The 26,904-nt window shown below is 42.3% G+C and overlaps 1 protein-coding gene and 1 non-coding gene across 4 annotated transcripts in view; one reads left to right on the top strand and one right to left on the bottom strand.

Annotated features, from left to right (window-relative positions):
* Positions 1-26,904, top strand: part of PPARGC1A (PPARG coactivator 1 alpha) — a 638,991-nt gene that overhangs the window by 45,081 nt on the left and 567,006 nt on the right. The gene's annotated exons all lie outside the window — the stretch shown is intronic.
* Positions 20,524-20,606, bottom strand: LOC113926119. The gene has a single exon (XR_003521194.1). It is a non-coding gene; the product is annotated as a small nucleolar RNA SNORD115 (small nucleolar RNA).

Below are 26,904 nucleotides of genomic sequence, written 5' to 3'. Positions count from 1 at the left end.
ATTGAAATGGAAGTGTGCCTGGTGAAATAAAATTTGCTACCAATCACTTAAAGAAAAATTTGCCGAGGGTATATTGGCAGTTAAGTCAGCAAGCGATGGGATTCGTAATGAAATGATCCTAGCTTTTTGTTTATTGAGGTCTTGCTATGTGCCAGGTCCTTCGCCAGACACCTTGATATAATTGCTTAATCTTTAGGTTTTTTTTTTTTAATGTGTTATTTATTTCAGAGAGAGAGAGAGGGCATGTGGGGTGGGGGGGAACGGAGGAGCAGAGGGAGAGGGACAAGCAGACTCCACTCTGAGTGTGGAGCCCCACAAGGGACTCGATCTCAAGACCCTGAGATCATGACCTGAGCTGAAACCCAAGAGTCTGACACTCAACCAGTGGAGCCACCCAGGCGCCCCTAGAATAGGTTTTGAAATGGGTATTATCATCCCATTTGACACATAAGGAAATGGTGGTAAGAACAGGTCAAGGACTTGGGTTGCCGCGTTCTAACACCTTAAAGAGCTCTATTTTGAATTAGGTCTGTTGGGTTTCAACACTGTGTCTTGGTGTTTAGGGAGGGACTCAAAAATGGAATGTAAGTAAGGTAGAGATGATATCTATGTCACTTCTCATGGCATCTCTAGGACGTGCCTCAGCGCCTGGCACATAGTAGGACTTCAGTATATATTTGTTCAACTAATAGATAAATGCCAGAGGACTGAAAGTATTCCATGGTATTTAATTAGAAACCTTGGGAGTTCCCGGAGTGAAATCTGAAACTGGCTTGAAACATGGAGGGCAACGAGAGTATGAAAAAGGAGGCAGACTGCTCTAGACTGGTAAATGTTCAGTAGGCCAGGGAACTTACATCCGAGGCTGGTGTTGTGTGGCTGCAAGATGAGTAGATATCCACACCCACCGACCAGAATCTTGAGAGTTTACATAGAGGCCTTAACTGTCACATGTCCAGTTCAGATGGTCTCAGCAACACCCTAGTCTCTCAAGGCTACATCCTTGAAACAGCTCCTAGGGTAGGCATGGTGGATGGAATGTACATTGCAAGGACAGGGGAGGGGGCGAGGAGACTCCAGTTGCCCCCGTGCAGCTTGTGGGTCGAATGGTGGTTATACCCTCTCGAGGACCTCCTCCGACAGACTGGCACATACTTTATTTCATTAAACCAAGCTCAGATCCTGAGTTCACTGGGGTGGAAAGTATCACCGAATTTTACAAAATGAAGAAGCTGGAGCTCTGGGGTTAAGGAACTTCCTCAAGTTCAGGTTTTCTGACCACAGACTGAAGGATTTTTACTATAGCCTCACACTCCATGGATGGCTACCTACTTTTCGTAAATTCAAAGGATGTAGAATGAATAACATCCTATTCTTTTTTTATTATGTGTATTTGATAAGCATTCCTGCAGAAAAGCCAGAATACACAGTCTGAGGGAGGGGTAGGATTCCTGCCTCAAAAAAAAAAAATCAATGTTTTTAAAAACTTTTACCTCTAATATATATTTACTCTAGAAAACTTAGAAAATATAGATAAGCAAAATAAAATATGAAAATCACCCATCTTTTCTCTACATTAGAGAGACATATCATCTATACTTTTTTATGCATATATTTTTTAAAAAAAGAGGTCATGTTCTTACAATTTGCTTTTAAAATTTAATTCATTGTACACATCTTTATGTGTCAATAAATCATTCCTATGTCCTAACTTGTAGTGGCTACAAAGGGATCTGTGGTATGAACATACCACAGTTTATTTAACCAATCCCCTATTGTTGGAGGGTTGTTTCCACATTTTTACTACAATAAAGCAATATTACAATGAACATCCTTGAATATTTATCTTTGTGCATTTATTCTTGACCCATCATATTGTAGCTGAATCTTCATCCAGAGAGGTGATGAAATTTATCTGAGATGCAGCACTTGGACCAGATGTGAAGGCTGTCAGGTTCCAGACTCACTGTTTTCCTGTTACATCAGTGTAGGCCACGGAACTTGGCCGCTGGCTACGGCTGTGCCCTCCTGTGGAAAGGGAGGGATTTGTGGCCTGTGCAGTCATTTAGCAACGGAGCTAAGCTACCCCCAGAAAAGAAAAGTCAAATTAAAAAAAGACAAATAAGGTTATTATTATTATTATTTTGCTTTAACACTGTTTGTACAACTTTTTTTTTAAAGCCTTTCTTTTTTTTCTTCTGTAACTTTATATTTCCTTGGTTTCCTTCCTCGTTCTCTGACCCAAACTTACTTCCGTTCTCCTTTTCTTCCTTCCTTCTTCCATCCTCCCTCCCTCCCTCCCTCTCCCCGCCTGCCTGCCTTCCTTCCTGCCTTCCTTACTTCCTGCCTTCCTTCCTTCCTGCCTGCCTTCCTGCCTGCCTTCCTTACTTCCTGCCTTCCTGCCTTCCTTCCTTCCTGCCTGCCTTCCTTCCTCCTACCTTCCTTCCTTCCTGCCTTCCTGCCTTCCTGCCTTCCTGCCTTCCTTCCTCCTACCTTCCTTCCTTCCTTCCTTCCTGCCTTCCTTCCTTCCTGCCTTCCTTCCTGCCTTCCTGCCTTCCTGCCTTCCTGCCTTCCTTCCTCCTACCTTCCTTCCTTCCTTCCTTCCTGCCTTCCTGCCTTCCTTCCTCCTACCTTCCTTCCTTCCTGCCTTCCTGCCTTCCTTCCTCCTATCTTCCTGCCTTCCTGCCTTCCTGCCTTCCTGCCTTCCTGCCTTCCTTCCTCCTACCTTCCTTCCTTCCTTCCTGCCTTCCTGCCTTCCTTCCTCCTACCTTCCTTCCTTCCTGCCTTCCTTCCTCCTACCTTCCTTCCTTCCTTCCTTCCTGCCTTCCTTCCTTCCTGCCTTCCTGCCTTCCTTCCTTCCTTCCTCCTACCTTCCTTCCTTCCTTCCTTCCTTCCTGCCTTCCTTCCTTCCTGCCTTCCTGCCTTCCTGCCTTCCTGCCTTCCTTCCTCCTACCTTCCTTCCTTCCTTCCTTCCTGCCTTCCTGCCTTCCTTCCTCCTGCCTTCCTGCCTTCCTGCCTTCCTGCCTTCCTGCCTTCCTTCCTCCTACCTTCCTGCCTTCCTGCCTTCCTGCCTTCCTGCCTTCCTGCCTTCCTTCCTCCTACCTTCCTGCCTTCCTTCCTTCCTGCCTTCCTTCCTTCCTGCCTTCCTGCCTTCCTTCCTCCTACCTTCCTTCCTTCCTTCCTGCCTTCCTTCCTTCCTGCCTTCCTGCCTTCCTGCCTTCCTGCCTTCCTTCCTCCTACCTTCCTTCCTTCCTTCCTTCCTTCCTGCCTTCCTTCCTTCCTGCCTTCCTGCCTTCCTGCCTTCCTGCCTTCCTTCCTCCTACCTTCCTTTTCCACCTCCCTTCCTTGTTGATATTACTTGAGTTTCTATCTTCAAATTTCTTCTTTCTCTACTCTTTCCCTCTCTTAATGGCCTCATCTACCCCTTCCAGACAAATGACCTCCAAATCTGAAACTCCACTCCTGATGTCTCTCCCATAGGCCAGTTCTGTGCTTCCTACTGGCTGTTAGAACATTGTGTTCCTGGAACCAGCACGTTTAATGAAAGCCATCCATTCCCTCAGACAAGAACCTTGAGCCGTCAGATTGCTCTCCTGCCTTCATGTAACCTCACACATCTTGCCAAGTCCAGTTAGTTCTGTTTCTGGCACTTAGCCTTTCTCCATAGTCCCACTACCTCTGCCCTGATTCTGACGTGCGTTACCCTTTGCCGGGACTGTCCCAGTGGCCTCTCACATGGCTGCCCCTCTTCTCTCCCTGGCCAATTCATCTTGCCTGGGCTTGGCAAATTAATTTTCTGAATAGGGTCCAAAGCTGTTAGCCTGGCCTTCAAACTTCTTTGTAATTTGACCCTAAACTACCTTCTTAACCTCATCTACCCTCTTTTTCCAGCATAGACATTGAGCTTCAGTCCAGCTGAACTCATTGAGGCTCCCATAACATACCCAGCTCCTAATTGGCTCTGAGTCTTGCTCAGATCAGTTCCTGCACCAGAAGTGCCTGGCCTTTTGAGATCTTAAAACATGAATGTCATCTCTCCTTAAACCAAAGGTGATCTTGTCCTTCTTTGGGTGATCAAAACTGTTTGCTAAGCATCCACTGTACATACTTGTGTGCATCTGTTATGTTCCGCTGAGATTTTGAACTCCTTGTGAGTAGGAGCACGTATCTTTCTCAAACCCCAGCAATCCTAGCCCACTCCCCTTAACATGAGGGTCTCCCCCCATGCTAGGTTCTCAGAGAGTATTTGTTGCGGAATTAAAACAATTTGGGATTTATAAAACTCAAGCTAAATTTATCAGAAATACAACCATAGTATAAAGGAAATTTTAAGGGTTTGCTGTTTTTAAAGCAAAACAAACTTTATATGTATTCATAAAGCTACTACTTGTCAAATCTCCCTGTTCAGTGTTCTGGCAACACATATGAGTGGGATTCAGAAATAGCTGGTCAGAAGGTCAGTAGAGTTGTCCGAAATGATCTACTTTGGTAAGTGAGAACCCTTTTCTCTGTCCTTAAAATATACTCTGCCCCATTACCTCCAATAGAAAGGTCAGACAACTGGAGTCAGAACATTTGGCTTCTGTGATTTATAAACTGTGCAACCTTTGGGCAACTTTTCTCACTTGTAACCTAGTGATGCCTACTATATAGTCTTACTTAAGAATTGCATTTGGCTCTTGGTAACAGACATTTGATATGGTGGCTTAAAAAAAAAAGATATCTTTTTCTTCCTTGTAAAAATATTCTGTAGATAGTCCCCCAGCTCTACAGCCATCAGGTTACTGATGCTCCTACTCTCCATTTTTCCCTCTTGGTGTGTGGTTTCCATCTTCATGTTAGCCTTGCCAAACAAGATGGCTGCTTGAGCTCAGCCTCCATGTCAACCTTCCCAGCGAAAACGTTCCCAAGGAGACCTTCTCCCAGCTGCGCCAGCTTCCTTTCAACACTTTAAAAGAGTTTTTTCCTGGAAGTTCTACCTAACCACTTTGACTTAGATCTACTGTGGTGCTTCTCAGCCCTGGCTGTGTATTTGAAACACGTGAAGACTTTAAAAAATAGTACCTGTGCGAGGCCTCCCAGCATAAGAGTGACATCAGAATCTCTGTGGTTGGGGTCAGGACTCATATTTTAAAATCACCCCAGCTGATCCAATTGCACAGTTGAGGTGGAGGACCACTGAGCTAGGGTGACCATATGATTGGCCATCCAAATGGGGACCCTTGAGAGTGAAGGAGAGACAGCCGGCTTAAACAGGAGGGACAGGGACTCAGTGGAGTCCATCCTCTGCGGCTTCCTGTCAGGTGGCCAAGCACCTCGATTTCTACTGCTCTGGAAGAAGAAAGAAGGGGACAAAAGATATTGGTTGGGTGCTCAGGATTTCCTTCCGTTCCTACTCAAGCTTCTGGGCAGGATTAAATGAGGTAAATGTACATGAAACCGTTCTGTAAGCTGCAGTGTTTCAAAGACGGGTTTATAAATAAGATTATCATAATTTAGTACAGATAGATACACAGGATGGCCTGAAGGAGCCCAGTTTGATTAATTTACGCCTTATGGTCATTTTCTTCACAACGCTCACTGGGAGATGGTGGCTTATGGTGGTTTTCGAGTGTAGACTTTGGAGGCTCATAAAATTGCCCTGGGTTTGAGTCCCTGCTTTTTTCCAGCTTTGTCATTTAACTTCCCTAAATCGCTTCAAAGTCTCCATGATATTACTTAGCTCAAACGGTTGTTACCGGGGTTGAGGAAGTTAACATGTGGAAAGGATTCAATTTAGGGCTTGGCTTATAATAAATGTTTAATAATTGGCTACTCTTTATTGCTCATAAGATTACTTTGAGGTCTGCAAAAAAAAAAAAAAAACAACTTTTTTTCTGCCTCTCAAGAGTCTCAAGTGTCAGGGGTATTTTCAGGCTGACAAGGTCAGCTGGAGCCCTTTCTCCCTGCCTTCTGGCCGGGAAGTGAGCAGTGGAAAGAGGAATTGCAGATTCCAAATGTCTACCCATTCCCCATGGCCCCCTGTCCTGGCTAAGCCCCGAGCAAGGGTCTGGGTTGAAATGCCAATGGGGATCCCAGGTGGCTTAAGTGGCTAATAGCTAGAATTAAATTCATTATTTCAGCGACTTGGTCCATGTATCAGGAGATCTGTGCGTTTGAAATAACCTTTGCCTGTGGCGATTTTGTCTCCAGTGATTCTTGCTTCTGGCCACTGTGCTCTGGTATAATCTCCCTCTCCATCCCCTCAGTTGCAAACTTGTAAACTTTCTTCCCTGGGGCTTGCTCCTCTAATCTTGCCTTCTCCGTGTTTTGCTGTAGTCTTGTCTTCCTTTATTCATTCTGCATTGCTTTTATCTCCTTACCTTTCCTCCTGCTGAGTGTAAACAAACCTGACGGGCAAAAAAAAAAAAAAAAAAAGAAAAAAAAAAAGAAAAAAAAGAAGCCAGGCCGGATGCTGCCTAGTTCCTGGAAGGGGAAAAAAATCTTAGAGATGGTGCACTTTACTGTTGGCAGTCAAAATCCAGTACTTTCTACTTGTAGCATCATCACTGACTATATAAGGAAAATGTAAGAAGGGGACTTTTATGTGGGGAGAGAAACTGGTTTTGAATTATTCTTTTGAGTTTGTTGATGGAACAACCATTACAAAGTCTAGAATTGTCTTCCTAGAGATGACATGTCTGATTGAGCTGATTCTTTGGTGCCAGGTTACTAAATATTGTAGGCTTGCAGCCCATACTTTCTCTCTGGCAACTCTGCTGGTACAGGGCAAAAGCAGCCACAGACAATGGGTCAAGAATGAATGTGGCCCTGGACCAATAAAACTTTATTTACAGTTACTGAAATTTGAATTCCATATAATTTTCACAGGTCATGGTATTTATTCTTCTTTGGATTTTTTTCCCCCCTAACCATTTAAAAATGTGCAGACCATTCTTAGAACAAAAAACGGTGGGCGGGACGTGGCCTCTCCTTTTCAGACTCCTTCCTGCTGGTAGTGAACTCCAAGGAGTACATTGATTGTCTGTGGTTAGAAAACCTTCATTCCAATCACTTCATTTGAAGTCCAGACTCAGTTTCCTCATTTGCAAGATCAGTTGAAGTGATAACATTACATGCTGGAGAGGATGTGGGCAACAGGAATTCTCATTTGTTGCTGGTGGGAATGCAAAATGGTACAGCCAGTGAGGAAGACAGTTTGGCAGTTTTGTACAAAATTAAACATATTCTTGCCATACGATTCAATGAATCTTGCTCCTTGGTATTTTCTCAAATGAGCTGAAAATGTATGTTCACATGAAAACCTGTACACAGATGCTTATAGAAACTTTATTCATAATGGCTCAAATTTGGAAGCAATCAAGGTATCCTTCAGTAGGTAAATGGATAAGTAAACTGTGGCACATCCAGACAATGGAATACTACTCAGTGTTAAAAAGAAATGAGCTATCAAGCCATGAGAGGACATGGAGGAAGGTTAAGTGCATATTACTATGTGAAAGAAGCCAATATGAAAAGGCTACATTATGTATAATTCCAACTATGTGACATTTTGGAAAAAGCAAAACTTTGGGGACAGGAAAAAGATCAGGGGTTGCCAGGGATTAGAGGGGAGGGAGGGATGAACAGGTGAACAGAGGATTTTTAGGGCAGAGAAATTATTCTGTAGGACGCTACAATGGTGGATACCTGCCATTATACATTTATCGAAACCCATAGAATGTATAACACCAAGAGGGAACCCTATTGGAAACTGTGGACCTTGGCGATAATGATATGTCAGTTTAAGTTCATCTACTATAACCAAGGTAGCTGTCTCTTTTTGGGGGGGGGGGCAGGGAGTCTGTATGCATGTGTGTGGGGACAGGTGTGGGCTTTCTGAACAGTTTTTCTTTTTTTTTTTTTAAGATTTTATTTATTTGAGAGAGAGAGAGAATGAGAGATAGAGAGCACGAGAGGGAAGAGGGTCAGAGGGAGAAGCAGACTCCCCGCTGAGCTGGGAGCCCGATGTGGGACTCGATCCCGGGACTCCAGGATCATGACCTGAGCCGAAGAAAGTCGCTCAACCAACTGAGCCACCCAGGCGCCCTTTCTGAACAGTTTTTCTGCGAACCTAAAACTGCTCTAAAAAATAGTCTGTTAAAAAAATCAGGTTAGTGACGTTTGCTCAGTCTAACTCATGGCTGTCCAGCATATCTAATGAGTTCATTGCAAAGCACCAAGTAAATAAGAAGTTGCTGCCCAAATGTTAGTTACTGAGCAGAAGTCAGCTCTACTCGTGTCCTCTAAGATGTTCCAAGTAACAAGGGTCTGGAGAGATGTCTCCCGAACAAGAAGATCTCTGGGTACCTCTTGGAGATTAGCAATGTGGGCACTAACTTCTGAGAAGGCTTGTCATTCAAAACACCCACTACCAAGTGCAAAAACCTGGTTAAGGTTTAACCAAGTATTTCCCAAACACATGCGTGACTTCAAAGACCATTAACAAATGCAAAACACCATTAAAATTTGTCAGCGTGGAAGTTTGCTGATGCTCTTTGGGAAAAGCTTGTCTCAGGCATTTCAGTAAATGCCATAGAAAAGATAAACACACAAGAAACTTACCTTCAAGAAGCTGCAAATCTAGGAGAGAAAAAGGCAAGGACTTGTCTTAAACTGACATTTGCTCTATTGCTATTTGACGTTACCTAACATGTTATTATATTTTATTAGAAAATTATGAGCCATCGGCAAATGTATGGGTTTAAGCTGCCTTTTTAAGTTACATTATCTCATTAATTTTTTTCACAATTTATTTCAATAGTAACAGATCACTGAATTGGAAAGACAAGTTAATGGAGGAATCCATTTCCTTTACAGATACTTGGTTTGCTCTGTACTCACTATGTAGAGAGATGTACATAGAATTCTAGTTCTCCAGTTCTCTATATCGAGAACTAGAATTTAATTTATTAGTGAAGTTAATGAGTTGTTAGTCTCTTTGGTGTTGTTTGGGAGGAAAATCAACTATCCTAAAATAGATGCATCTCTGAGTTGCTCACTCTGCAGGAGCCAAGTTGGGAGTTGCCCACAGCAGGAAGCAGTTTGGCTGTCCTCTCTTTTGCAGTGCACGTGGTTTTCTTGTCCCAACAGAGCACCCTGCTTTTGGTGCCCTAGTAAAGAGTGCCTTCTCTTCAAGATGCACCTCACCCCCAAAGTGAATTGTGCATATCCTGCACGGCTTATATTTTAACCAGGCCATCCCAAATGCATCCTCCAGCATAAAGAAAGATCTGTCTAGCTCTTGAATGTGATGTGATAAAAGAACAGCAGTTTAATGTTATTTACACTGGTAGGCAGATGCTCTACCACGATAGAACACTGTCAGGGCCCTTGAGAGTAAGTGGTTTCTTTGCCACTATAGCGAGCAACAATAGTATCTATTACCTTGATAGCACTTTATAGTCTATGTTGCCCCTTTAATTGTTTAAGATTGGGCATGTGCATCAGGAAAACGTCCCTTGCACATGAAGCAGTGAAGCCCAGAGCTGTTGAAAAACGTGCCGAAGGCTCCTGGCTAGAAGGGGCTGGAGCTAGGATTTGAAATCTACTCTCAGCTCCAGCTTCTTTCAACTCTATCTGCTGCTTTCTCAGAGACGGATGTCCTATGGCTGGATGGGTCATAGTGAGCTTATCAGTACCGCGTATTTAGATCACATTTGAGATGCCTACCTCAGAGAATCACCTCATAGCGAATGTTCTTTTATTCATCTTGAAACTTTGTCTTGGTAAATTCAAAGCTCTTGAAAAAGCTTTCATTAGAAAACATTTCAAAACTATTCAAGAGTAGAGAGAAGAGTATAATTACTCTCTATGATCCAATTTCCCAGTTTTAACAACTAGCAGCACATGGGCAAGCTTGTTTCAACTCTACCCCCACCTCAATTAGATTAATTTGAAAATCTCAGATATCATATAATTTCTTCTGTAAATACTTAAGGATATGTCTCTAAGAGATAAAGTTTTCTGATTTTCTTTTCTCTGCTTAATAAAGCACCTCCAAACGTAGGGGCTTAAAACAGTACCTCACTGTGATCTCTCGTGGTTCTTTGGGCTGACCAGGCTCGGCTGAGCAGGTTTCATTTGGGGGCTTTATTGCGATGTTCATCAGGTTTCAGTTGGGGCTGCAATCATCTGAAGCTATGATGGAGTTGATACCAAACGTGGCTCACTCATGTGACTGTCAGTTGGGGACTCAAGTCGGGCTGGTGACTCTTCAGTTCCTCTGCATGTGGCTTGGTTTCTCCCAGCATGGCTGCTGGGTTCTAAGAGGGAATGTCCCATGAACAGGAGTCCTAAGACACTTGAGCAGAAGCTGTAAGGCTTCTTATGACCTAAGCTTGGAGCTTATGACCATCGCTTCCATCACATTCCACTGGAGAAGGGAGTCATGACAGTGCCCCAAAGTCAATGGGAACTCCGGGAGCTCCGCTCTACCTCCCAGTGGGGGGAGTAGCTAAAAACTCAAAGAGTAATTCCTTAATATCACAAACATCCAGTCCATGTTCACCTGCCTCATTTGAACTAGTGGTGTTTTACATTTGGTTTGTTCAAAGCAGGATCAAAATGAAGTCCTCACATTGCATTGGGTGGATATGACTTTCATGTTTCTTTTAATCTAAGATATCCCTCTCTGTGTTTATCCTTTGCTTAAAATTTATTGTTGAGGAAGCAGATTGTTTGTTCTGTTGAATTTCTTAAGAGTGTGGATTTTGCTGCTTGTGTCCCTGGTGTTCCTTGGTCCCTTTTATTTTTCTCTTGTCGACTCTTAGATCCTTGATCAAGTTCAGGTCCACAGTTTTGGTAAAAACACATTCTAGGTAGTGTGATGTGTACTTCTTACTGCATCACACCAGGAGGCGCAAAATCCGTTTGTCTCTCCTTGGTGATGTTAAAATTGATTTGTGGGTTCAGGTGTTGAAGCCCCAGAGCTCCTTACTCCAATTGAGCCTTTTTAGAAAAAGCTTCTAAACAGTCGCTCCTCTTTTGCAGACTCAGGAAATGGAATGAGTCTATATTTATAGATCCATGTCTTCACTTACTGTGTGCTAACCATGTGCCAGACATCACATCAGATACTTAAATGACACGACTGATTTATTTTTCCTAACAAACCCAATAAAAGAGGAATTATGATTATCTTCATTTTACGGAACAGGGAACTGAGGCACACGTGCTCCGTGCCCGACATCCAGGCAGTGGATGCCTTCTGATTAGTTCTCATTTACAAAAGGGATGAATTTTCATTTTGAAAATCCTGGGGGAAACCAACATAGGTCCATGAGAAAGGGAACAAGGTCACTGGGTGGGGTGGGGGTGGGGGGTGGCAAACAAGGGATTCAAACACTCCTCTTAAAATCTGGAGTCACTATCCTGAATCCAGAGGCTTGTGAGGCAAATTCTGCTCCAGCTTCCCAGTGCAGGAGAATGAGTTATTTGACAATAACATTTCCCTTCTCTGCAGCATCCCCTGTGTCATGGGGTCAGCAGGGCGTGGCCTCCCGCCTCTGTTAAGGATGTGGGGTGACTCCCAGTTTCACATTTGTGCTACTCAGCTTTACCCAGACAGGAGGCTCAGAAATGACAATTTTATTTTAAAGAAAATATTTTCAAATGCAATTTGCAGTTTGTACATGAAGAGTAATGAGCAAAATGGATGCAGCTGTCTTTTAACTTAACCCTGCAGTGCCACCCCAGTTTGCTTTCCTACCCAAGTGATCATGTAGGCAGCTTCTGTGCCTTTCTTCAGGACTTTGGGGCCTCTGAGCTTCAGAGGCCGTGGAGTCGGGCTAAAAGTTGGGCATGTGCCCGGTGGTGCCAGGTATCTAGGGCTGCCGTAGCTGAAAAAGAAAAGCCTGGAAAGAACAGAACCCAGAAATGAACAGTGAGGGCCAGCTAGTGGAACCCTGAGGGTGCTGTCCCATAGCAGGCAGGAATGCTTTCCTTTCTCCAGGGAACATTTCTGAAGGACACAGCAGCATTTCCTCCATCTCTGTAGGGGTCTTTGGAGCCATCTTAGTGCTGGATGTCCAGTGTCACGTGGTCTAAAGCAGCTTCTGTGTTCTGGTCATTCTGTGAGGTTGTTCTCTGCTTTCTCATGCAAGTCCTTCTGCAATGTTGGGGCCGAGTGGAGCCAGCTCCACCCTCCCTGGAGGACTCAACATTCTGGAGCTCCTGACCTTCCCCCGTGGTCATGTGCGTACCCAGCTGTGGGGTCTAGGCTCACGGGCATTGCACGTTGACAAAGCCAATTTCTTAATAGTGCTTGAAGAGAGCGGAGAGATTAGTTCTAATGTATAAGATGCCATTTCTTGGCATTCCTAGCCTTTGCTCTTAGTTATTTTAAGGGCACTGAGTGACTTAAATCAGGGTAAGTCCACACCTTGTTACAAGGACAGAGACACAGGCACACATGCACACACCCACACAGTTAACTTTTTGATATTCCGATATTCATCTCCCTAAGCAGAGCAATGATTGGTGTGTATGACTCAGGGAAAAAGGAAGATGTCTCAGATGTAACACAGGGACACAGATTCCCAAGAAGTTTTCACGGTCCAGTGAAGGAAACAGAATCCACTTGCAAGCACATCATGGCTTTCACCTGCACTTTAGTTTCTTTCTGTAGGGCTATGGCTATGGCTGCCACATGGAGTCTCCAAGCTAACTTGAACGTATTAGCCACTGAGGCCTGTTTTTTTTTTTTTTTTTTTAAGATTTATTTATTTATTTGAGAGAGGGAGAGCGCTCAGTGGGGAGGGGCAGAGGGAGAGGGAGAGAGTCTTAAGCAGACTCTGCACTGAGTGTGAAGCCTGACATGGAGCTTGATCTCACCACTCTGAGATCATGGCCTGAGCTGAAACCAAGAGTCAGATACTTAACCAACTGGGCCACCCAGGTGCCCAGGGCCAGAGCTTTTTTAATGACCAAGCAGTTGTCTCATTAAGAACATGGTAGCATTTTATGTGAAACACTGTGGTGGTTGCTTATTTCTTTTCTTTTTTTTAAATTAAAAAAAATTTTGTATTTATTTGTGTGTGTGTGAGAGAGAGAGAGAGAGAGAGAGAGAGAGACAGAGAGCACAAGCAGGGGGAGTGGCAGGCAAAGGGAGAAGCAGGCTCCCCGCTGAGCAGGGAGCCCAATGCGGGACTTGATTCTAGGACCCTGGGATCACGACCTGAGCTGAAGGCAGACACTTAACTGACTCCACCCAGGTGCCCCAGTTGCTTATTTCTTAAAATACTTTTCTGTAGCATGTACCTTTCTCAGGGACAAAGAGCCTTTATTATTTGCTTGTCTGGTGTCTTGTGACTTAGGAATTGAGCCTTGTACTCTGTATGAGAACAGCAGGGAGGAAAAGGAAGGAAGGAAGGAAAAAGAGGAGGGCTCGAGAGAGGGAGGGAAGAAGGAAAGAAGAATGAAGGAAGGAAGGAGGAAAGAAGGAAGGAACGGAAAAGAAAAAACATGCTGAATCCTTATAATAATCTAAGCATGGGCAGTTCATTAGAGCTGAGTTGAATAAATCATTGTTGATTTGTTTTTACCTCTCATGTCTTTTTCCTAAGCCAAGGGAATTGGCCACACCGGCTAGCTGGAGGCCACTGTTGGGTCTGTCTCCATCTTGGGGTAGTGGTGCGAAGTCTCAGGTGGGGCAGAATCCCGGGCTGTGATGTAATGAGAGTTTCTACCTCATGCTTGTATGTCATTCACACAAGTGGAGCATCATGGGAGCTGGACCAGATTGATGTCCCCTCCAAGAATAGCACTGATTATAGAACAGATTTTCCCATATACAGAGCCATTTTTAATTCTCTGCCTACCACAGCTGCCAGCCTGCAGAGATAATTCCTTCTAGCAGAATAGCTCTAGATTATTATAGGGAAATCAAATTTGCATAAAAGCACTCTTTCTTCTTTCTCTCCCTTTCTCTCTAAGTTACTAAACACATACTGTCAATTACTTTTGTTGGAAGAGCTTTTTGGGGGGGAAGGGAAAATACATTGTTTTTTGGAAAAATGCCACGTGAAAACTTTCTATACAACTTCAACAGATTCGGAAGGCTAGCATTTAGTGTGACGCTTCACATTTGATGGATGTTTCACTAGTTTCAAAATGCTCTTCAGTCCAACAAACTTTTTGTATATATTTTATTTTATTTTGATGGGGCACAGCCCCTAGGGACATAAAAAAATGAATGGCCCTTGTTTTTGAAAAGCTTATTTTATTTGATTCATGGAAAATATACATGAAATCAATAAGGCAGACATCACTAGGTCCATTTTGCAGATGAGGAAACTGAGGGCCAGGGAAACTTCAGTGACCTTTTGAAAGTGTGCATAACTGGTAAGCAAAGGATTGAGAGGTCAGGTCTTTAGAGTCTTGTTTGGGCTCGCTGTGGGAACCATGACATCACTCAGGAGGGGAAAGGTTGCAGCTGCAAATCGACAGCTTGTCGTTGTTTGGCCAAACTTTTTTTTTTTTTAGATTTATTTATTTATTTGAGAGAGAGAGTGAACGGGGAAAGGGGCAGAGGGAGGCAAAGAATCCACAAGCAGATGTCCCTCTGAGCACAGAGTCTGACTTGGGGCTTGATCCCAGGACACTGAGATCATGACCTGAGCTGAAACCAAGAGTCAGCTGCTTAACCGACTGAACCACCCAGGTGCCCCTTGGCCAAACTTTTTAATTTGACATTGAAAAACCAGAAGATTTTACTCCCCCCCAGTCCCACCCCACCCCAAAAGAATTGACTTCTGGCTTCTTTGAAAAAATATTATACAATCTATCAATACCAGGTCTCTATTCCCCCAAGGTGAGACTGGTTTCATCAGACTGGGCACAGACAGTGGCCACTACTCCCCACCTCCCTATGTCCACGTCACTCATTTAAGTTACCAGCTTTTGGCTCAGAAGGCTTTGTGTTGTCCCCTGTGCTGAATCTGGGAGAACACAGTGATGTGCGTGCTTTGTCCTGGGAGCAGCATTCTTGCACTGTTTTAAAAATCATCTTCTAGGTTTTCCATTGTCTCTTTTTTTTTCCAGCTTCTAAAAAAAGTTGGCAATTTTCGACTTAAAAAAAGAAAATTGCCCCCTGCGGGTTCCCAATCCTGATGATTCAGGATTTGGAGACTTGTGAGAGATTTTTACTTTACTAGACACTGTAGGCTGATACTCTATGTGTGTTCTTAAAAAGGCTTTTGTGGCTATTACTTTATTTAATTGCATTCTATTTTCTAATCTGTTTGAAGCCACCTTCTGGGAGACGAAGAGCGTGAAGGCAGAAGTCTATTTAGTTCCAACTTTTGCATTTGATCTTTGGTTTTCTGATTTCATTGGGCAGGTTTCTATGCTGAATGTCGGTTCTTAGGAAAATGAGGATTAGGTGCCTGTAAGAAAGAAAGAGAGAGACGGTCATGGTGTTGAAACTCCTAGATAGAAGGTGTTGCTAAGTTCTAATTTACTGTGAAAGCTTAATTAAATCATTGATTTAACCATGGAAGTTACAAGTTAGACGATTCACCTAGGAATCTAAAAACAGCACCAGGGCATGAGAGACCTGAGAAATGACTATATGCAGCAGGCTGCATGTATACAATGGTTTCTGAGTCCCACCTCTGGTATACCTCTTCCTGGTATTAAGCTGTCACCTCTTTGTTCCCTCAGAGTTGAGGGTCCCGCATTGGGCAGAGGTTGTTTTCAGTGCTTCTTGCGTAATCTTGCAACTCTGCATTTCCAAAGCTGGGGGTTCTGAACACCACCTGCCTCCTGAGAAAGTGGCTGTGAGCCCACAGTATGGTTTGATTTCAAAGCTAGTGACAGCCATCTTGTCCCCCATGTACTCCCATTTCTTCTTGGCGATTAAAATTCCACTTCAGTTGCGCTGTTTTGGCTTTAGGCTTTGCTTCTGTGTTAAAAATCAGTTACCAACGTTTCCAAGTGCAGAGTTTGCAAAACACATTCATACACCATGTCTCCTTTGATCTTCACTATAGCTCTGTGTGGTAGAGAGTGCCATGTATGATGTGGGAACTAGAGATGCTAAGGTTTGAGTCCCAGCGGAAACTCATTAACTGTGTGATGTCAAATCAGGGATACAACCCCTCGGAACTTAATTTCTTTTCCTATATACGGAAGATTAAAATTTACAGAGTGACTGTAAGCATTAGAGAGAGTATTTCCATCCATCTATCCATCCATCCATCCATCCATCCATCCGTCAGTCCATTATTATGTTTCCCCAGTCCTCTGGGGGAGGGACCTCATTGTTATTGCAACCCGAGTCCTTGCTTTGCACTCGCCATGTCTGGTGTGCACATTTGGAGGAGAATGTCTTAGTCTGTGTGGGCTGCTATGATGGAATATCATAGACTGGGTGGCTTAAACAACAGATGTTTATTTCTTGCAATTCTAGAGGCTGGGAAGTCCAAGATCAAGGCACCAGTGGATTGGGTGTTTGGTTAGAGCTCTCTTCCTAGTCCATAGTCAGCTCTCCCAGCTGTGTCCTCACATGGCAGAAGGGGTGAGGGGTGAGGGAGCTCTCTGGGGTTTCTGTTATAATCTCATTCGTGAGGGCTCCATCCTCATGACCTTCCAAAAGCCCTACCCCCTAATACCATCAGGTTTCAACATATGAATTTTGGCGAGGCACCAATGTCAGTCTGTCGCAGAGAGCACACTTAGATGGGTTATGACTCAGGTCTGGACTGAGCCTGGCCCTCCTCTTTAACTCTGTGCCCCCGGGGCAGTTTACTTGTTCTCACTAATCCTCAAGTTCCTCTTCTGAAGAGAGGCCAAAGTGACACACCCGTCTCAGCTGGTTGTCACAGGGATCCGAGAGAGACGTGCCTGTAAAGTGCCCCCGCACAGTACCTGGCACATTGCAAAGTGTTGTAAACGGAGGCTGTTCTTGTTGGTTGGGCGGTCACACAGTGTGAATGTTGGTGGGGAGGACATAGCCGCTTCTCCTCATCAGCTGCCCTTTCTGTGGCTGGGGAGACAGAACACAGCAGCAGTTGCTGAGTCTGAGAGGCTGTGACTTAATCTGTCTTCACCTCCCCGCTGTTTGTCCACAGCCTCCATTTTGAACCAATGGTGAGTGCAGGCAGGTTGTGCAGGGGGGCGGGCCGGGAGTTTCCCTTGGTGTATTCTGGTTCCCTTTCAACCAAATAGAGCCCTAGTTGGCAGTCCTGCCCTTGCCTGGGTGGGGTGAGACCACTCAGATTTGAGGAACAGGCTTCAGAGTCGCCATGGGGATGTTGCTGTATGTCAAACTTCTGCTCTGTGGCAAGCATCTGTAGTCAAACAGCCTGGGTTCAAGTCCCAGCTCTGCTTCTTATAAACCAAGCAGTTCGACTTCTTTAAACTCCAGTTTCTTCAGCTGAAAAGGTGGGAATGGCAATAGCTAAGGCTTGTGTAACATTTACTCTGTTCTAGGAACTTCACACATGCCAATTCATTTATCCCCACATCAGCTCTGTGAGTTGGTTAGTATTGTTATGTCTATTCGTAGGGATTGAGGCATAGAGAGATTTAACTAGGTTGCTCAAGGTAAATGGCAATGCTGGGATTCAGACCCAGGCAGATTGATTCCAGGGATCTGAGATCTCAACCGCTCTTCTCCTTCCTTAATAGGGTGGGATATTAAGCATCACGCTTGGCACACAATATGTGCTTGGTAAACATGTTTTTTACAACTGAAAAAAAAATTTTTTTAAAGATTTTATTTATTTATTTGACAGAGAGAGACACAGCGAGAGAGGGAACACAGCAGGGGGAGTGGGAGAGGGAGAAGCAGGCTTCCCACGGAGCTGGGAGCGTGATGCGGGGCTCGATCCCAGGACCCTGGGATCATGACCCGAGCCGAAGGCAGACGCTCAACGACTGAGCCACCCAGGCGCCCCACAAGTGAAAATTTTTAATTTTGTTAATCAAGTACTTACTTCTTCCTTTGTGATCACTTCCTATCATTTAAGTCACAAATCCACCACTCTTTTGGATGTCAACTATATTTACTTATTCTTTTCCTAATGCTTTCATCATTTGAATTTTTATATTTAATTACTTTAGTCACAAAAGGGTATACACTTAAAAATGTTTATTTGTTACTTCACTGCGGTAAGAACATTTAACACAAGATCTACCTTTTAAACAGGCTTTTAAGTGTAGAACACGTTGTGGACAATGGGTACATTACTGTACAGCACATCTCTAGAGCTTATTCATCTTACTTGACTGAAACTTTATTCCTATTGATTAGTAACTCCCGAACTTCCCCTTCCTCAGCCTTTGGTAACAGTATATGCTCAGTAAATAATAACCATCATTCTCAGCCCTGATGAGTGGATCTTTCTTTCTGGAGCTGTAAGCAATAGGGGCCTTAGAACACCAGGCTTCAGGCTTGGTGGCATATCCTTTAGAGATCTCAGACTCATGGGTACACATATCCATCTTGGTCTCATGCTGGAGGGTTGAAACCTAATGCTCATGATACCCTTGTGGCAATACTAATATTTACTGTAAATATAAAATATTTATTAAGTACCTACTTCGACCTGGTGCATTTTCAGATGTTCCAGATACAAGTAAACAACCCTGAATCATGACCCTCTGGAGTTTTAAGTTTAAAACAAAGAATGCTCCATTTGTCCTGCATTGATGTTAGTTTTCAGTCACTTGGCATACGTACCTCACCTTTTGCATAGATGCTTTTAAAAATCATCATCATCATCATCCTCCCCACCATCATCATAACAAGCTCTTACTATGTGCTCAGTGCTATGTGCTTTGCCTGAACCATCTCATTTAAGCTTCACATTAGAACATAAAATGAAGATGTCTGCAAATTAGTCACATACAAATTGAAGCAAATGTTGTGTAAATATCATTGCTAGCAATAGTTACGATGGAGGGAAGGGGAGAGAAATGTATCTCAGCTCTTTGAATATTTAAAAATTGCTCCATAGAATATTTGAAGAGATTCCTTTGGTGTAAATGTCCATATGCATAGAATAATAGGAGATAATGAATAGAATATAAAAATATTGACAAAACTGTACTCATTTCTAAAATATTGCCTGGTAGACATGGGTATTTCAACTTTGTTGATATAAATATTTAATGAGCACCTACTATGTTCCAGCACCTTGATATTCTCCCACAACCCACTTTCTCTGCTCACCCATGGAAGTTCTTGTCGTATATATAATACTCTTTCACTCTGGTAGTGAATTAATAGTTAATTTCAGTCTCAGTGAAAGGTAGGGATTTTCCTGGAGCTGCCTCCCAGTGTTGAATAATTTTTAGTGATGGAAAAAGCAATATGATGTATCAGGGATTTTTAGGATAGTCAATAGGTGAGACTCTCCCCATTTTGTAGGTTCTTTTGTACTTAGATTTTTTTCCAATTATAACAATAACATCAACCCAAACTTCCAATTCTGGCTATATGGGTGGCAGACCAGATAGTCTCACAAATTACCCTGCTGAAATAACCTACGAATGCTGGATAAAGTATAGATAACATTTTTATGATATCTGCAAAAAGAGCGAGTGTGGTTTCCAGGGTCTAAAAATAAATAAGACAATGGAAAGTGGATGTGAAACACAATCTGACGTTTTGCCCTGAGGGTGTTTGCTGAGAGCAGAAACTTAGATTCTGAAATTTTGACTACTGTGCTAGGGACCAGAAGCCAGGATTTGGGCCCTTGCAATGTGGGAAGTTGAAACTGACACCCTAATCTGAAGCTCGAGCCCTTAAGGGGCTGTATCCTCTATGGAAAAGTGAGTTAGAAAAAAATCTCTCTGTTGACCAAGAGATGTATCTTAGCCTCAGCTCTCACTGGGGAAAAATGTCTCTCTTTCCCCCAAATTTAACAACAGCCCTGCCCTCATTTGGCTTTAAGGTTGAATTTATACTGTCTGAGTGATCTAGATGAGATATTAACTTTAGAGGGCCTGGACTGATGGTGCTCAGAGTGCTTAGAAATGGGGATGTAAATACTCTCTGGAGAAATGTACCTTTATCCCAGACCCTGTGGCACTTTACAGTTTCAGATAGTCTCATGTGATCACACGATCCAGAATTGCAGACACACAAAGAATTTAATTGTTATGTATTTAGGAGTCAAGGGAAACAACAAATAGCAGAATAAGACCCTCAAATACTTCATACATTGGAGTTACAATGATATAGAAGAGGATACAGAAATAAGATAAGCTAAAAATGTTCAGTGAAATAATAGAACTGAAAACATGAGTAAATGAATTAACTAATCTCAAGTAATATGTGTAATCAAAAGTCTGTCAAGAGAGAATTCGGAAAAAGCCCAAGTAGAACATCTAGAAGTAAATATAGAATTAGTGAAAGAAAAAGTAAAACATCCTCTTTGTAAGAAATTTGAAAATAATAAACCATTATTCTATCACTAAGAGGATATTAATACTTTTAAGTGATCCTTCAAGCCCCTTTTCTGTGCATTTTTACAAAGTACACATCGTATTCCATATGAGTATAATTTTTATGTTATCATTTTCTCTCTATATAATAAGCATTTTCATATCATTGTGCTGTATAATATATGTTAATGAAGAAAGACCATAATATAAATGTTTCCCTATAGTTGGATTTATTTATTTATTCATTTATTTACTATTTATTTATTTATTTGCAAAGAACATCTCAGTGGCACCTCCCCCTTTATTTAATTGTAGTATAATTGACACACAAGCCCTCTTAATACTTAGGCTAGGAACTGGCACAGTGTTACTTTCTCTACGTTCTTCGGCTTTAAGTGAATCATATGGGAAACTCAGATGAAGAGGAACTATATAGGATGTGGATAATGAAAGACATGGTTCTTTAGGGACCCAGCTATCACATAGATAGTGTCTTGTTTTCCTTTTTTGTGCAGTGGTAGCATATTTGACACTGTTCCACATCTTCCTTTTTTTGGTAAAACATTTTACAATACATTCAGTATTAACACATGTGTTATTTGGGATTAGGATTTGGCTGCAAGTAAAATGACAAATTATAGTGGCTTAAGCTAAATAGAAATTGGTCTTTTTTTTTAAAGATTATTTATTTATTTATTTTTAAAGAGTTTATTTATGTATTTGAGGGAAGGAGAGAGAGAGAGAGAGATTGAGAGAACAAGGAGGAGGAGGGGCAGAAGGAGAAGCAGACTCCCCGCAGAGCAGGGAGCACAATGTGGGACTCGATCCCAGGAACCTGGGATCATGACCTGAGCCAAAGGCAGATGCTTAACCAACCGAGCAACACAGGTACCCAAGATTTTTCTATTTTTTAAGTAATCTCTACACCCAATGTGGGGCTCGAACTTGCAGCTCCAAGATCAGTGGTCCCAGGCTTTACTGACTGAGCCAGCCAGGTACTCCAGAAGTTTGTCTTCTGAACTTAAGAAGTCTGGATGTGGTTGATCCAGCTCCTTCTATTTTGTTGTGCCCCTGTGTGTGACTTGACTTCCATTCTCAAGCCACCCCAATATCTAAGATGGCTGATGGAGTTGTAGCCATCCAGTTGCATTCCAGCCAGTAGCAAAGAAGGAGACAAGGGGGAGGAAGGTATATTTTTAAGGGCATTATCTGGAATTTGCATTGATCTTTCCCATTTACATTCCTTAGGCTAGAACATATTTACAGGACCATACCTACCTGCAAGGGAGGCTGGAGAATATAATTTTATTTGCAATGGATACGTGCTCAGTTAAAAAACTGAGGAAGAGGAGAATGATATTGGAGGATCAATGTACATTGATAATTTCCTCATGTTTTGTACATATGAGTTCAAACTAAGACTTTTTGATATATTCTGCTATATTGTTTTCAGGAAGATTGTACCAGTTAAAGTATGCTGAAATGCCTGTCTTATGCCATCCTCATCAGCACTGCATATAATGCATTTTATATTATTGGCAGTCAGTTAAGATTATGTCATGTTTTAATTTATTCTTCTTTGATTACTAGTGTGGATTGACATTTTATTCTATTGTTTATTAGCCATTTCTATTTTATTTTTTGTGAACTTTTTGTTCATGTCCCATGTCCATGGAGTAATAGGGCCTATTTATTTTTCTTAACTGTTTACTAATCGCTTTATATTAAAGTTATTGACCCTTTATCATGTTACTTATAAAGCAGAAATAAGGTTTCTGCAAGTTCTGGAATTGGGGATACATGAGGGCACTTTTTGTAACTGTGGTGAGTGATGAAGAGCTCTCTTCATCATACTATAAGCAGACAAAAATTTGTACAAGTTCCACTAAGATTTGTACAAGTTTGAGTTAATAGGCTTCTTCTGTAGTGTTTTAATTGCAGAAATTAGAGTATCTTTATATGAAAGAATCAGAAGATCCAGAAAGGGTGTGGAGAAAGGGTGCCGTGGAGAGTTACAAGTGTCTTTGACGCTTGAGCTGTGGGGATCAATGCAGTGCTCTTTGACCTCTAAAGTGATTTCCAGGGCTTCATGAATTCTGCTTTGTCAGGTCTCAGAAGAAAAAAAAAAATGAGACTCATACTAAGACATGAATTCTCTTGTGACGTCCAGGTAGAGAATGTTGTAATGATACCACCTCCAACAGAGGGCGCTCCACAGACATCTCGGCTGTCTGTCCGTTAAGAGTATTTTGTAGACATTGTCTCATTTAATCTGCTCAGGGACACCCCCCCCCCCCCACAGTAAGAACCTTATCAAAGCTCTTTAGCACTAGACTATAAAGGGCATGAATCAACAAGTCTTAAAGAGGGGCCTAGTCTTAGAGATTACTAGATCAAACCCCTTACATAATAGGGGAAGCAATTTGCCTAACATCCCCCAGCTTGTTAGCTGCGGAAGCAAACCTAGAACTCACGTTTCAGACTTTAATATCAAGCTACCACAGTCTCCATGCCTAGCTGCGTCTGAATCTTCACCATCGCCCTGCCCCTGCCCTGAGGGTTCGACTCCAGGAGAAGCCCATCTTGCAGCACCTTCCACAAATTCTAGGCACACCTGCATATTGAGTCACCCTGCCCCCTTGTGGGCTCTAAGTAAGAACAGCACTCTCCTGCACGCTTAACGACAAGGGTTCAGTGTCTACTCCCCCTCAGCCCCAGAAAGTGCCATGCACGCCGAGTCTCCTAGAAACTTGTTGCATCTCAGGAACACTGAAAAGAGGTGGGGGAGAGATTGAGGCTAGTGTGAAAGCTTGGTGAACCGATGAAGAACAGGTCACGAATGGAAAATGTGGATGGAGAGCAAAATGTTATACTTAATGTTTTTTCTTTCTAATGTTTTTATGGCATGGAAGCATGGAGTGGGTAGGATGAGCACCACATTTGGAGCCAGATTTGGGCTTCCTTCCAGGCCACATTCCATACAGTGGTGTGACCTTGGGCAAGTCCAATGGTGACCCCTCAGTATTCAATTTCTTCTTCTATGAGTTGCGGCAACACCTGTCCTGTCCTAACACCCAGGCTTGGTATGAGGCACAGATTGTGTTTCATCTTGAAAGTACTTGGTAGAGTAACCCACACGTGAAAGAGATGCTGCCCCATCAATAGGAGGAACAGCTTCTTACTCCCAGGAGTTGTAGCGGGGTGGACCATTCCACGTGTTGTCTTCAGGACAATGCACATTTGCAGACTTGTTAGTGTCCAGGAGGAGCTGTGGAATAGAAACTCATAAGGAACTAGAGTCTGGGCTAATAAGTTGAGCAACCCAAACCAACCTACCTATAAGGGACCCAACTCTATGACTGACCAGTCTTCATGTTCTAACCTATTTTAGTAGGCATCAGTAAAGCATACAGTGATCATCTAAACCTAGTTGGCACCATGGTTCTTGGGTCTAATGAGTTAAAAAAGGGGAAAAATACCACCTATATTACCATAAATGATAATTAACTTTCACCAAAAGTCATTTCTGACAAATCTGGGCAGGAAAATGCTTAGTGTTCTTATTTTAAGTTCTTCAGTGGGGGTTTGTGTGTAAATATTGAAAAATACAAAGAACATTTTATAGATGAACCAACTGAAACTTTCAGAGTTTGTTACTCATCTAAGGTGCCACATCTAGTAAGAGATCGAAGGAGGACTTGAACCCAGGGTCTTCCCGGTTCTGCTCAGAATCACTGTTCTATATTGTTTTGTGTGAAAAGGATGACAATTTACTGTTCTAGTACATCAAGCAGGACATTGTATCAGATATGTTTTTCATTGTTTTCTGAAAAACCAATTAACTTACAAGTTCTATATTATTTGCTTTTAAGCAATAGTGATTAATAATGTATCTCATTGATTCTAAGACAAGCACCCCCCCACCCACATTTTAACATTTCTGAAATTAGATGTTTCTTACAAGTGATGGTGTATCATCATTTAATTGGCAGTATTTTTCTTTCTTTGTGGTATATAAAATGGTGGTGCATCTCACATGTGATAGTTTCTTAGATTTGATGAAATGCGGTAATAATGATTTGGTTCATATAAAGGACCAAGTAGCATGGAGAAACACACAGATAATCACAGCATGTTTTAGGGTGGGGTACCAGTGGGGAACAACATTACCTATTTTCCATCCCTTCTCTAATTAAGACCCCTGGCTCTTAAATGATGTAATATCTCAGCTTTTCATCTCTTTTCTGCTCAGTTATCCTTTGTACCACAATCAGAGTCTTATGCTTAAGGAACTACCTACCTGTAATGTTTCCCAGCACCTCATATGAAGATCAAAGACTTGGCATGAACTTCAGGATCCATATAAGTCTCAAATCTGCTTTCTGCCTTATCTCTCATTACTTTCTTCTCTCAGCCAGCTCCTGAGGGTCTTTGATCTCTTCCAGTGTTTCCCAGAGTGTAGAACGATGATTCGAAATGACGCTAGGTGATATACTAACATGACATTGAATAACCTGTGTAGTAAAATTTGTGTAGTTTAGAATTCTCTCTCAACCCCTCAGAGAACATTGAGGAGAAAATCTTCATTTGATGTGGGGGAGTCATCAATATTTTGCTAAATTAGCTTCCCTTTGTAACAAAGAGAGGGCAGGTTAGACAACAGTATTCAACTAGAATTTCATTGTTTTGTTTTCATTCATTTACTTTTATATTTGGGGGAAGAGACATTGAATTTCCATTTATAGTAATGATACAAAGTTTCCTTTTAAATTTATTTCAGCAAACATGGAGTCAGTTAAAAAAGAATAGTAAGCAAACATGCATACAATGATATGGAGATATGGCCATAATTATGAATGTGGTAGTCATATGACAAAAATGAGGGCTGTAGTTTTCTGTTCCGAGTACTTCACTTTTCTGTGTGTGCATGCTGTTCCTTAATCCCAGGTGCTCTTTTCCCTACTCACTAATAATGGAACTCCTTTCCTTCCTCCTCCTTGAAGCTTTTCCTGGTTTCTCTAGTCAGAATTAATTGTGCATGCTCATAGAACATTGCTTAAATTTTGATTTAGTATTTTTGTTATTCTGATCTTATCATGGTTAGATGTTCATAGGCCTATATCTATTTTGATTGGAAGCCTTTTACTGGCAGGGACCACTTCTCAATCTATCTCCATGGCTTCTTCAGTGCCTTACATGCCTTACATGTGACCATCAGAAAGAATGAATGGATGGAGTTAAAATTCATGTTGCAATGATTTTACGCAATCTCCCCCCAATTTGCAGAAACCTAGCCTGATTTTAGACAGCTCATTTACTTGGCTTCCATTTCAGCTTCCGTGTAAGTTACTGAGACATTTGTGGGACCTGCATTTTTCTTCAGCATAAATATTTTGCAAAGAAGGTCATAGAATCATCCAAAAACCATTCATAAGGAAGTTAACCCTAGGGTAAAGCCAAAGAAAGGCTGGAAGGAGGTGTGTGTGTGTGTGTGTGTGTGTGTGTGTGTGTGTGTGTGTGTGTGTGCTGATAGAGCAGTAATCCATTGGGTTTTGAACTGTACTTTCTGGTTGACTTCGCTCTTCATTTGAGGTCCAACAGACAAAATTCAGTGACCAAAGATAATGGTAATCTAAGCAGAAAGAAAGAGAGATAAATAAAATACTTGCAGTTTTTATACTTGAGCAGTCCTGTTATCCTTTTCAGAGTCTTAGATAAGGAGCTTTGCTCAGCCTGCATGGGCTGAAGCAATGGGAGGGTGTGCAGAATTACAAAGGTGCTGTTTCTGGAAAGACATCTGATTCCGCTACCAAGGTTGTCTTCCGGAAAAAGAAAACAGAAAAAGACCTGGTACCACTACACCATCAATTAAGTTGAATTAATGGTGTTCTAATAAAGCCCACTGTTTACTAATCTTATCTCTGCTAAGGAGGGATGATGTCAGGGTGCACCAGTGGAAGGGGAGGTGATAAAAAATGGGAATCAATTGATGGGAACACACTTTTCATCTTCTTATAAGACTTTCAAGGCATATCTGGCTACTTTCTATCAAAACTAGCCCTGCTCCGTTCACAGTGTATTTGTAAAGAGTATGATGGGAGGCAAGTGACATGAGACCTCATGGTTAGCCACCGGGTTTTTCTTTCCCTCCTTTTAGGATTCAATTGCATTGAGGTACAATCAACATGATAGTTTAATTGTGCTCCAAGGAATGCTGTAGTACAATCAAGACTGACACATGATGACCGATGGAGTGAGGATCTTTATTAAAAGAAAAAGCTTTGCCTCGTTGTCAGTCATTTACAAAAGAGAGTCCAGTTTTAATGATTGATGGCAATTGGACACATCTAACTGTCCTTCTTGTGCTGACTTTTTCTTGGATTTGAGTTGGCAGATCTGGAGAAGAAGGGGATGACAGTAAAACTCTTCTACTCATCAGGTTTTCCTCGGGCATCCCTAGTACTTGGGCAA

The sequence above is a fragment of the Zalophus californianus genome, chromosome 2, assembly GCF_009762305.2.
Source record: "Zalophus californianus isolate mZalCal1 chromosome 2, mZalCal1.pri.v2, whole genome shotgun sequence".
Lineage (NCBI taxonomy): Eukaryota > Metazoa > Chordata > Mammalia > Carnivora > Otariidae > Zalophus > Zalophus californianus.
This window is presented reverse-complemented; position numbering and strand designations above follow the sequence as displayed.